Source organism: Pantherophis guttatus, chromosome 2, assembly GCF_059756535.1.
Source record: "Pantherophis guttatus breed Tessera chromosome 2, ASM5975653v1, whole genome shotgun sequence".
Lineage (NCBI taxonomy): Eukaryota > Metazoa > Chordata > Lepidosauria > Squamata > Colubridae > Pantherophis > Pantherophis guttatus.
The window spans coordinates 189,359,981-189,372,913 of NC_142064.1; positions in this window are offsets into that span (position 1 = coordinate 189,359,981).

A 12,933-nucleotide genomic window follows, 5' to 3' on the forward strand; every position below is an offset into this window, starting at 1 on the left:
CAGATTTTGCTTGATGGGTTTGTTCAGAGAATTATAGTCAGAGAATTAATCACTAATACTTAAAAATGTTCTTTTGTGATATGGGGCTATTCAGAATAGGGGCTCTTCTCCTGCAGAAACGAGCTGCCTCTGTAGGTTATATTGTATTGTAGAGTCTGTCGGCTCTAAGTATTCTTTATTTCTAAAATTCTCAGGATTGCCAGATAACTTAATTCCAGGCATTGTCCATGGCAGAGGTCTAGAAAACAATTCATAGAGAGAGAGCTTAGTTAATGTTGAGGAGTCCATTTGCTTGCAGTGGAGAAGGGAAGCAAAGCTAATTGTGGGTGATGACACCACCAAAGTAAGTGCAATAACCACCATTTTTTCTTCCCTTTTCATCTTCATGTAGGCAGACAGGAGAACAACAGATTGCTTTGTCAAAATCCTAAACTGGCAATTACAAAGACTTTGAAACTTAAGAACTGCACATCACTTTAGCCTCAAGAAAGCAGTGGGACTAGAAAAGTTTGTAATCTATTATAATAGATTCAGAAGACTCTACCATTCCTTTCATCTCCCTTTCATTTTTAAGAGGCGTACATGATCAGAGAAGCTTAGCCTCCAAACAGATTTTATTTAAAGAATATTTTACAGATACTTCTGTTGAGATCTCTATTAAATCAAAGGAAGGAAGTTTGTTCTGAACTAGCTCCTGAGTCTTCTAAGGAGATTAAATTATTCTCAGGCTCTGTTTAAAAAAGCTGGACTAGAACATAGCCTTTCTGATCTGCAGATATTTCAATAGTTCATCTACTTCTTGCTCATAAAGTGAAACCCTTTAGCAGAGAGATCATTTAAGCTCTCCAGAAAGTGCATGGGCATATTTGGGCTACAAAATGCCGAACTAAAGAGACAAGTTAACAAATTATATAGGGAACCCAGGTTCAAGTCTCTGCCCTCCAAGTTTGTCAAGCAAGGCTGGTCTCACTCACCTCATAAGATATCCTAAGGAAATCATCCACATTTAAGGAGAGATCACGTGCCCACCAGAAAGGCAGTAAAAAAAATCAGTGCCAAGCTTGCATCCTGCCTCTTGGAGGTACATCCCGAAAGGACAGTGCCAGGAACCACTAAAGCAGTGAAAGAAGACCCCTTCCCCAGATAGAAAAAGAAACCATGAGGCAGGAAAAAATTCAAACACAATACAAATAATTACAAATCACAACAGTTTAAATCCTTTTAAAACTAAAACATAAGCCTTGTCTGGCTCATTGCCAGAGTTTACACCCCAGGCAAGCTCAAGTTAGGCTTGAGATAAGCCTAACTACAAAGAAAGCAATTAGTGCTAGAATGTAGCAAAAGAGCAAACACAGTAGCTGTTGCTTGTTAACCCAATTACCAGAACAAATAGACACAGGAACTAGCAAGATTTCTGAATTCTGTTCCTGCTTCTTTTCAGGAACAGAGATTAACCTTTTTCCTTCCAAACAAAGCTGAATAGGGAAAATTATCCCATCAATAAACACAGGATTAAACTTCACCAAGCACAGAATTAAACTTCACCAAAAACCAGTTTAAAACCCAGGGTATGTAAACTCCCGTTTGAATGTCAATCTTTCTAGCTTCAGCCTTGCTGAATGTCACTCGTCTTGGTTCCTTGTCATTAAAAGCTTCTTTCCGGCAGCTCTGCTTCATTATTCAATTATTTCTTCAAAATGCTGATGGTTGCATCCTGGCTGAAAGAACTCCAACAGGGGAGTATTTCCTCCCAACAGCAGTGTAAAAAGCTTAAAACAACCCTTCCCCTTTAAGAAAGTCAAACCCCAGGAAAGTATCACCAAAGAAAAAAAAAACCCTCCAGAGAAGCTCAGGCTACAGTAAGTCTGGGCGTAAGAACCTTTAGTTGTTACAATGTAATGAGGGTTAACTGAGAGGCAGTTTCTGTAAGCAGGGCAATAAAGATTAGGCTAAAAACACCACCAGAATGTTTCCTTCCTGCCTTCCTTACAGGAAGTGGAAAAAAGCAAAAGATTTCTTCCAACAACCAGTTCTCCCAACTGCTTAGAAAGTTAACAACCGATTCTAGTGAATAGGTGCAAACTAGTTGAATCCCATCACTGACTCTGCTCTATTTTGAAGGGGGCACTAATTCCCTGTTTGTGCCCTGTTTGTAAGACTGGAAGATCTCCATTTATTTCTTGTTTCCTAAGAGATACCCAGTGATTCAAACAAAATTTCTCTATTCTTAGTCTTAGTAAACAAACCATGGTTCTTTGTCTTGTGCTAGACTTAGGTTTGTGGCTGGTGTCTTCTGATGAACAAACAGCGCTAGATACGGATTTGGCCTTGTAGCATTTGCTTTATGTAGCAATAATTTTAATGGATGGTTCTACTTTGTATTATACATTGTATTTGGATCAAAGTCCCATCCTACTTTGCTGTAAATATCTTTCAGTACTTTGAATGCACTTTGTGCTTGATTTCTGCCAATTGTGGAATCATTATTCCTTCTTCCTAGAAATGGATGCAGTTCTGCATAGATAGGTCATGTCATGCTGAAACAATTGCATAATTTTTTTCAGTTCATAGTCCTTTGTTTCTTGCCACCTTGTAATATAACAAATGTCAGATTCTAGGAAAAGTCATTTCTCTCTTATCAATGTAATTCTAGCAGATTTCCATGGATTGGATCATTATGATACCATATCAATGGATTCTATTTCAACTTCTACTGATCCCTCTAGTGAAAATTCTGGTAAAGTTCATCCTCCTATGATTTCCTGTCACCTGTTGATCCCTCATTCTATCCCCATTTAATGTGATTTTTTTTTTTTGGTACCTTGTTACTCATGAGCTTGTGATATGCAATTGTTTGCTTTAACTGTGACCAGATTCTTGTCAGGTACTATAATCTAAACCAATGCTTGTTAATTTTTTGTCCCTTGGGATTTTTTCCCACTTCTAAAAAATTATTGAGAACCACAAAAGATGTATGGGTTTGCATGGATTATGTTTATTAATATTTACCATTTTAAAAATTAAAATTAATGCATTTGATGCCACTACTGCTTCTCTTGTTTATGTTTCAACATAGGCTGGCAAATAAATGTGATTTTTGTGGACCTATTAGAGAGTCTGGAGGGATGCCCAGTGATCCTAGCATCACTTGGAGGAGATATGTCTTGGAGGAAGTATGCTTATTGGCACTATTAGGCAAATGATTGGGTTGCTGGATAGGCATGGCTTTATTAATTTAATTAATTGATTGATTAATTTACCAGGCTATCCTTTCCAAGTACATGACTCTGGACAGTCAACAATAAAAAAAAAAAAAAGAATGACCTTTGCGGGAAGATCATGTTTATTTGTGGATTCATCTATGTTGGCATTTTGTTCAATCCCTGCGACATCTGCCCCAGTTATAAAGTACAAACTGCATGCTCCGAATTGTTCTCTTGACCTAATGTAGGTATTACCTGAACTGAAAGCTGCTCACTTATTTAAAAAGCAGTAAATGTGCACATCTAGAAAAATGTTTCAAGGTACACGCAACCATAAGTGATACCCGAGTGTATTAAAATAACAGTAAAAAAGAAAAGAACAATAGAACAATTAAAAGGACAGTGAGAAGCATTGTGGGAGGCAAAGCCTCCAATATGGTTAGAACTTCAATTTTTAAGGTAGGAAAGAAGCTAGGTGGGTTTAGATCAGTGGTGGGTTGTCCCTGGTTCGAACCGGTAGTAAAACCAGAGGGAGGCTCCGCCCACCAACCCGCCATCATCAGAACGCTTCTGCGCATGCACAGAAAAGCGCATGTGTGCGCGAGTGAAGCAAGCATGCAGGCGCAGCCCTGTTGCGAACTGGTAGTAAAGGTAAGTAGAACCCACCCCTGGTTTAGATGGAACTCAGTCACCACATAGTGAGAGGAACTTGAATTGCTCTCTCCTATTGCCCTCTCATCTGATCCTGGAAGAAAAAAAGCATAGAAAAGAAGATCCAGCACAAAAAATAGACATGAATTAAGGAAAAGAGAGTAATGATTTACTATAGAACAGCCTGCCAAAGCAAAATTAGGTTCCAAAACTGATCCTGGCTGGTTTGATTGTTCGCTGATCTAAACATTGTCTTCCCTCCTTTATACCTTTTCCAACATACGGGGGAGCACAGACAGCAGAAGTGAAACTGATCAAGGGCCAAATTCCTAGTCAGACATGGAAACTTACTGGTGTCTTTAGTCCAATTATTATTTCTCAGGCCAGACTTCTTCCTTTGCTGAGGTAAAGTAGAAGGGGTAAGGGGGCATAAAAGATACCATGATACCTGAGCAGTGGTGGGTTGCCCCTGGTTCGGACTGGTTCGAATGAACCGGTAGTAAAACCGGTGGGATGCCCCACCCACTGCCCCGGAGGTCGTCATCAGCGATCTGCGCATGCGATCCAGTTGCGAACCGGTGGTAAAGATAAGTAGAACCCACCCCTGTACCTGAGCGTAAACAACATTTGAAAAATCATTCCAGAATATCTGGAGAAAGGAAAAAATGTGTTTCTGTGAAGTGTCACAGGGGGGCAGAAGTGCTATATACAGTAGTGATGATAAACCCCAACATGATATTCATTCCGTTTCTGATCAAGTCAAAGAATGATTTGATTTGAAACCTAGTCTTGAAAGGAGTAATCTTTCAAGAAGCAGCCAGCATGAATGGTCACTATCCACAATCTTTAATTATATTAGCCTTATCTTAATTTTATGGGAAAATAGTGTAACGTTGGCTATTTTCCTCAAAGGGTGGTATATTGGAAAAAGAAATTATTTTTCTTACACGCAGGTAATATACAAATCGAATCTCCAAATAAAACTAAACAACAAAAGGCAGATTTTTTTCAGGGATACCTGAAAATAGCCACCTGATTATTTATATGGTTATGTCAAATTATATTTATTTTTTGGCAAAACATTTTTGTTAGAGATGGATGGATGGGAAGATAGCAAGTCATCTAGGTTCAGCAAACATAGGACAAATAACAATATAGCTTATAATGACCTTTTCTTTTCTATTTAAAGAAATTGCTAGAAGTATAAAAATATATTTATTTTCATAAATGGCAGATTATGGCAATTAAATCATTTCATCTGCCTGGCAAGCACATATTTCTCTCCAATCTGAAACTTTCAAAATGAAACATATTTTAAAAAATGATAAGAAGAGACTTGATATATTGTAACTGGAGCATGATCAGTTAGACAAAAAAGGTCATAAATGCAAAATATAATTTTAAAAAATCCTTAGCAGATCTACTAATGAAAATTTGTCTTTATGCTAATCCGTTTGAGTTGGCATTGTCCTCCCAGCTTTAATGAAGTGTAATTCAATGTATATTAAAAACTAATTCGTTTCTTTGAGGGAAATATGGCAGTTTATCAGGTTTCTTGATAACTGGTTCCACAGTCTAATTGGGATGATAACATTTTGTCTTCATTTGCATTAATGTAAACTATTAGTTTGTCCTATTGGGTTATTCATTACTTGACCTGCTACCAACAGAACATCTTTGCTTTCATTGACACTCTTTGTATTTACAGGTTGCAAGTCTTGTTTTGTTTTGATAGGCACCTAAATGCAAAATAATTGATCTCATTTGTATTCTTTCTTCTCATGAACTGCAGATGTTGACATATTTCTCTTCATATTGCTCACAGTTTACTGTATTGTTTAACTTCTATTTAATTTTGGTTCTATCTTTCCTTTATGAACTGTCTATATGGATAGTCCTTGACTTACAAACACAATTGAGCCCCAAAGTTATGTTGCTAAATGAGACAAGTGAGTTTTGCCCCATTTTAAGATCTTTCTTGCCACAGTTAAGGGAATCAGAGCCGTTGTTAAGTTAGTAACACAGTTGTTAAATGAAACTGGTTTCCTCATTGACTTTACTTGTCAGAAGGTCACAAAAGCTGACCACATAATGCCAGGACACTGCAACAGTCATAAATATGAGTCAATTACCAAGCATCTGGATTTTGATCATGTGACAATGGGGATGCTGCGATGGTTATAAGTGTGAAAAATGGTCATAGGTCAGTGCCATTGTAACTTTGAACAGTCACTAAATGAACTGTTGTAAGTCAAGGACTACCTGTATAGGGATTCTTGGCTCTTTTACTTCACTTGCTTCTCCAAAGTTTCTCTTTCTCTTTCCTATCTCAAAATGCCCCAGATTCTGCACACCATCAGATACACTGTATTTCTGGTTATTCTAAACTTTCTACAAGTTTTAAATCTTTTAAAATAGCTCACTCTGTCACTTCAATCCCTGGTTAAAAAAGAAAAACTGTGTTTTTCCATGCCTGCAAAAATCAGGGATATTTAATTTATTATTAAAACTGTTTTATCCTGTCCAGAAGAATAGTTGCTCTCTCTCTTTTTTCTTTTCCTTTTCCTTTTTTCTTTTCTCACTTTTCATTTTAAAAAGTATAAAAACAGTTTCATTTTTATATATTTTTCTTTTTAAAATATATTCTGCAAAATTTATGAAGAGCTTAAACACTCTTCTCAAATGTTTCATGCCCAAACTCAGTTCGGCGATTAAATGTGGCTGGTGGTTTCAGAGTCTCCATTTATATTCTTTTTCGCTGTTTGTTGTTCTTCTGGCTAGCTTTCAGTCACTGCTGCCAAGATGTGTGTAACAAGTTAGGAATGCTTTGAGGTTTGCAGACTTTCTTCCAACAACAGGGAAGACGCTGGTATTGCTTTTAACTCATTCCTTCCCGCCCAGAACTCCAGAACATGGAAACTTTATCTCACGGTTGTCTATAGAGATTCTCAGTCATCCAGGTCATGGTAGTCCCAAAGATGCTTTTTAAAAAGGCAACTGGACTTTCTGTTTTACCTCATGATTCTTTCATATTACATGCCACCTGTCATGGTTCAGGATTTAACATCCTGCATACTTAATTGGAGAAAGAAAGAAAAATAGGCTGATCCATTTGTTTATTTTCTTTTGCTTTTTAGTCATTGACTAAATTGCAACTTTGGGACAGATTGTAATATTCTGGAATGGAACAATATTGCCTGCTCAGATATATAGAGTAGACAGGCAACATGGACAGGAGGGCAAAAGACAGAAATAAAGTTGGCTCTGGATAGTTTTGCCTTCTAGGATAAAACAAGATAATATAGTGAAGATGAACGATAAAGCAATGGCAGGATATGTCCTGCTAGAACACGATTTAGTCACAAGTCACAAAAACTTTATTACCACGTATGGCCAGGATAAAACAACACAATATAAACAAGGTATAAGACTAGAGCCAGTTTGGTCCAATGGCCAAGGCACCAGTCTCTAATTAGGAGACCGTGAGTTCTAGTCCTGCCCTGGCCATGAAAAACAGCTCGGTGACCTTGGATCAGTCATTCTTTCTCAGTCCAACTCACCTCACAGCAGTGGTGGGTTGCCCCCGGTTCAGACCGGTTCGCAAGAACTGGTAGAAAACCGGCGGGAGGCCCCACCCACCGCCCCAGATGTCGTCATCAGCGATCTGCGCATGCGAAGTGAGTGAGCGCACGCGATCCCGTTGCGAACTGGTAGTAAAGGTAAGTAGAACCCACCCCTGCCTCACAGGGTTGTTGTTGTTGCAGGGAAAATAGGAGGAAGGAATATTAGGTATGTTCACTGCTTTGAACTATTTATAAAAAGAAAAAGTGGAAAATAATAAAATAAAATAAAACAAATGCAAAAGATGCAGCGTGGGAAAAACAGACCTAAGTAAGGATCAAAAATGGATATTTTTACAAAAACTCCTATATATAAATAAGAAAGGAAGTACAGTAAGTAAATAAATTTAAATACATAAACTTACTAGCTCTTAACAATTTAAGAAGCCCTTTGGAACTTGCTTACAGTACTAGACTTCAAATAGGGATGAAGCAGCTCGTTTGGAAGAAATAGCACATGCGTGATTGACTCCCTAATCTGAAGAAAAAGTATTTCAATGCAATTGTTTACCTGTGATATTTCCCTATGACAAATGGATAGAGTTTCTAGGGAGTGTCCTAGCTTTCTCACCACATATAATCTCCTGTACTAGCAAAGGATTTTTGATTCATGTTTGTCCCATGTTGTCTGTGTTGTCCATTTATTATGTCCCTAACTAAGGTATAATTTAACTCAGGAGAGATGTGTTTGTAAGTGGGGTCATCTGGTATATGTGTTGCTCAGGGGTGAAATCCAGCAGGTTCTGACAGGTTCTGGAGAACCGGTAGTGAAAAATTTAAGTAGTTCATAGAACCAGCAAATACCACATCTGGCTGGCCCCAGAGTGGGGTGGGAATGGAGATTTTGCAATATCCTTCCCCCAGAAATTGGAGGGAATGGGGATTTTGCAGTATCCTTCCCCTGGAGTAGGGTGGGAATGGAGATTTTGCAGTATCCTTCTCCTGCCACACCCACCAAACCACACCCACCAAGCCACACCACGCCCACCAAGCCACACTCACAGAACCAGTAGTAAAAAAATTTGGATTTCACCACTGGTGTTGCTATTATTGGGGGCATTGTTATGCAGGAGCTAATTCTTGCATGTCTAGATCAGGAATGTTTGCTCCTTTGTATGTTGAACCTCAAGTATTTTTCTTCTTACTATGTTAACCTCTGAAAAGATGTGTGGTCAGTTTGGGACATTTTGTCGCTGAAAATAAATTTTATTTATCTTTGTTTATTCAATTATCCTAGCCGCCAAGTCAACTAAGTAGCTCTGGGCAGCTTACAATTCTAAAATTATAAAACTTTATAATTATTAGATTATTTTAGATTAAAATAATCTTTAAAAAACATTACAATAATGAAAATATCCACAAAATAATAGGATTTTTTTTTCGGTGTCTTTGGGTCAGTCTTGACTCCCAGTTATTGCCTGGACAAGTCTCTGCAGTTTTCTTAGCAAAATTTCAGAAGTGGTTTATCATTTCCTCCTTCTTGGAGCTGAGAAAAAGTGTCTGGCCCAAGGTCACCCTTTGCCTCTAAGACAGGCCTGCAACTCACGGTCTCCAGATCTACCCTGGTGCTCATCAAATTGGCTCACTATATAAGATTATTATTATGATTATTATTTTATTATTTATTAAATTTATATTGCCGCCTATTCACCCATGGCAACTCAAGGCGTCTTACAGAGTATAAAAACCACATTTAAAAACAGTGAAACTAATAAAAAATCAAATAAATTAATGTAATAAAATCACCCCCATCCCCCACCCCAGCGACAGCCAATCACACAAGCCATTTAATGGGCTCCATCCTGCTCTGGGTTCCCCAGGCCCTCTGGCAGAACCAGCCTTCAGTGCCGTCCGGTAGAGAATTAGAGTGGAGACCATTCTAATCTCTGGGGGAATGATGTTCCAGAGAGAGGGAGCCACCACGGAGAAGGCCCTTCTTCTGGGTCCCACCAGATGTATCTCCCTCGGGGATGGGACCCGCAGCATTCCCTGCCTCCCTACTCTGATGGATCAGGTAGATGTGATCAGCAAGAGACGGTCCTTTAGATAACCTGGTCCCAAGCCATGAAGGGCTTTAAGGTGACAACCAGCACCTTGAATTGCACCCGGAAGCAAATTGGCAACCAATGCAGCTCCCGCAGGAGAGGTGATACATGTGCATACTGGGGTGTACACAAAACTGTGTGGGCCACTGCATTTTGCACCAACTGGAGCTTCCGGATGCTCTTCAAGGGCAGCCCCATGTAGAGCACATTGCAATAGTCAAGACAGGAAGTGACTAAGGCATGAGTGACTGTGAGTAGAGATTGCCAGTCCAGGAAAGGGTGTAACTGGCACACATATGATGCTAATATTTAAAGAGTGCTGTTGGTTACCAAATTATTTAACTCCAATTGAAGGTTCTGATAACTACCTAGAAAATCCATTGTAATTTTGGATTCAGATATCTGAAGGAACACATATTTATATGGGCAGCATTTCAGAGAATAGGGTCACTTTTAACCCACATTGGATAATGTGATTGGGAAATGCTTTTCCCAATATAAGTTGTCTATCTATAGGTGCCTCATTTAAAAGTGAAGTACTTGCTGGAATTTTTGGGTTGTAAACTTCATTAGAAAGTTTACCTAGATGTTGATAGAGCCTGGGAAGCGGGAGGCTATTTAATTTAACAGTAAGAGAATTGGAAGGTACCTTGGAGATCATCTAGTCCAACCCCCTGCTCATGCAGGAGACCTGTACTAGGGATTTGAACTGCCGAACTTGCCAACCTTTCTGATCGACAAGCTCAGTGTCTTAGCCACTGAGCCCCTTAGCTACTGTATGTCTATGTATTTTGTATTCTTTACCAATTTCGTTTGTAGTAGTATCCATATAAACCTAAGAATTTTAATCTTCATATTTGCCATAGATATCTACAGACTCTAAGAGGGAGGGTGACAATTTGGGACCCTGAGGAAGACATTGTTTATAAAAGCCTTGTTGTTCCTAGCCTGTATGCTCAGAAGAGATTTCTGAACAAGGGAAGAGGTGCCTAATTCTGAACCTGAACTAATCTTAGATTAGTTTCTACCTAGTGGATACCTTTCTACCTCCTCTGCTTTATCTTGAAAACAATCCTATTTGGATGACTTGTCATATAGACACTCGGCTGCCATAAATTCCTGGTCTAAAACTTTTTCTTGTGGGGAAAAAAAAGGAAGCTTATTTCTCGTTGCTTGAGAGTAGAGAGTGAAGAGAAAAGGTAGACATTATTTGTATATTGGTTGCTTCTGCTAGGATTCAGGAGGGGGGACAGGAAAATCTCCAGGATTCTCTGGGGACAAGGAAGGGGAAAATTTAAGAAGAAGTGGTATGAGAGTTATTTCTCACACTGATAGGAAGTCTAGCAAAAGTTTCAAAAATAACAGCAAGATATTGCATTGATCAAACCTTGAACCTCCTTCATTATAAGAGCATAAGAAAATTATGTTCCATAAATAGTATTTATAAAAGTGCTACACTTGACATAGAGGAGTCATTCGAATTTTTGTGTTTTCACCTAACAAATCATCATCATCATCATCATCATCATCATCATCATCATCATCATCAGCATCCTGCTTTTTTTTTTTTACCTCCCTAGGGAATTGAGGGAGATACAAAATTCTGGTTCTTGTTCTTCTGGAAGCCTTAAACATTGTCAATTGATGTTCAATCAATCAGTCAATCAATCAATCAATCCGAACAGAGCTGGAAGGGACCTTGGAGTCTTCTAGTCCAACCCCCTGCTCAATCAGGAGACCCTATACCAGAGATCGTTAACCTTTTCTGGACCAAGTGCCCATATGCGCACATCAGTGGTGGGTTGCCCCTATAGAACCGGTAGTAAAACAGGCGGGAGGCTCCATCCACTGATCCCGACATCATCAAAATGCTTCTGTGTTTGTGCAGAAGAGCGCACACGCGGCCCTGTTGCGAATCAGTAGTAAAGGTAAGTAGAACCCACCCCTGGCGTACATCCATGCCCAAACCCCTCAAATGCAATGCCCGTGACCCCTGTGTATGTGCCCCACCCCCATGCATGTGCAAATGGGGGTCCGCATGTGGCCCAACCCCTGTGCATGCGCAGCAGAGACCCAAAGACCAGCTGACCGGTGGGAGGTACGCGTATATGCGCAGCGGAGCTAAACTGGGGGGGACGGCTCAAGTGCCATCAGAGAGGGCGCTGCGTGCCACCTCTGGCATCTGTGCCATAGGTTCGCCATCACAGCCTTATACCATTTCAGATAGGTGGCTGCCCAGTCTTATATGTTTTTGATATTATCTCTCCATCTTCTTCTAAGTCTGCCTTGTGTTCTTTGACTTTCTCCTCCTTTTACATATGCCTTGTATAGTATGGACTACCACGGTATCCTCTCCAGGTGAGCAAGCCACTTTATTTGCTGTTTTTGTATGTAGTTTAAGATTGGATCTATGCCAATTCTTTCTCTTATGATCTCCTTTCTGATTTTATCTCTTCTGGTCACTCTAGCAGCTTTCCTCAAAGATCTCATTTCTGCGGTGACTAACTTTCATTTATGTTTTATTGTAAGTGTCCATGTTTGGTACTGGTAACATACAGTGGCGATGAATATGCTTTGTATGAGATGCTTCTTTGTACTGATTGGCACTGCCTTATGCTATAGGAATGGAGCCAGCCATCCTAATACTTGGTTTGCCTTACCACATCATGTGTTGATCTCTTGATGTCATTCATTCTAGCAAACATTATTAATCTGAATTCTGATCCTTTTGCTTTGTTTCCTGTCTGGACTGCTAGGAAGGAAATCTGGTACCACTTAGTTAGTATTAGTGCTGATAGTTGGGGGCTGCCATTTTAAATTTTTCTTGCATATTATTACTTTATATAGATTAAAGAATAGAATAGAATAGAATAGAATAGAATAGAATAGAATAGAATAGAATAGAATAGAATAACAGAGTTGGAAGGGATCTTGGAGGTCTTCTAGTCCAACCCTCTGCCCAGGCAGGAAACCCTACACCACTTCAGACAAATGGTTATCCAACATCTTCTTAAAAATTTCCAGTGTTGGGGCATTCACAACTTCTGCAGGTAAGTTGTTCCACTTATTAATTGTTCTAAGTGTCAGGAAATTTCTCCTTAGTTCTAAATTGCTTCTCTCCTTGATTAGTTTCTCCTCATTGCTTCTTGTTCTACCCTCAGGTACTTTGGAGAATAGCTTGAGGTCTTCATATGTTTTAGCCTCCAGCCCCCTAATCATCTTTGTTGCTCTTCTCTGTGCTCTTTCTAGAGTCTCAACATCTTTTTTACATCGTCGTGACCAAAACTGAATGCAATGTTCCAAGTGTGATCTTACCAAGGCATTATAAAGTAGTATTAACACTTCACATGATCTTGATTCTATCCCTCTGTTTATGCAGCCCAGAACTGTGTTGGCTTTTTTGGCAGCTGCTGC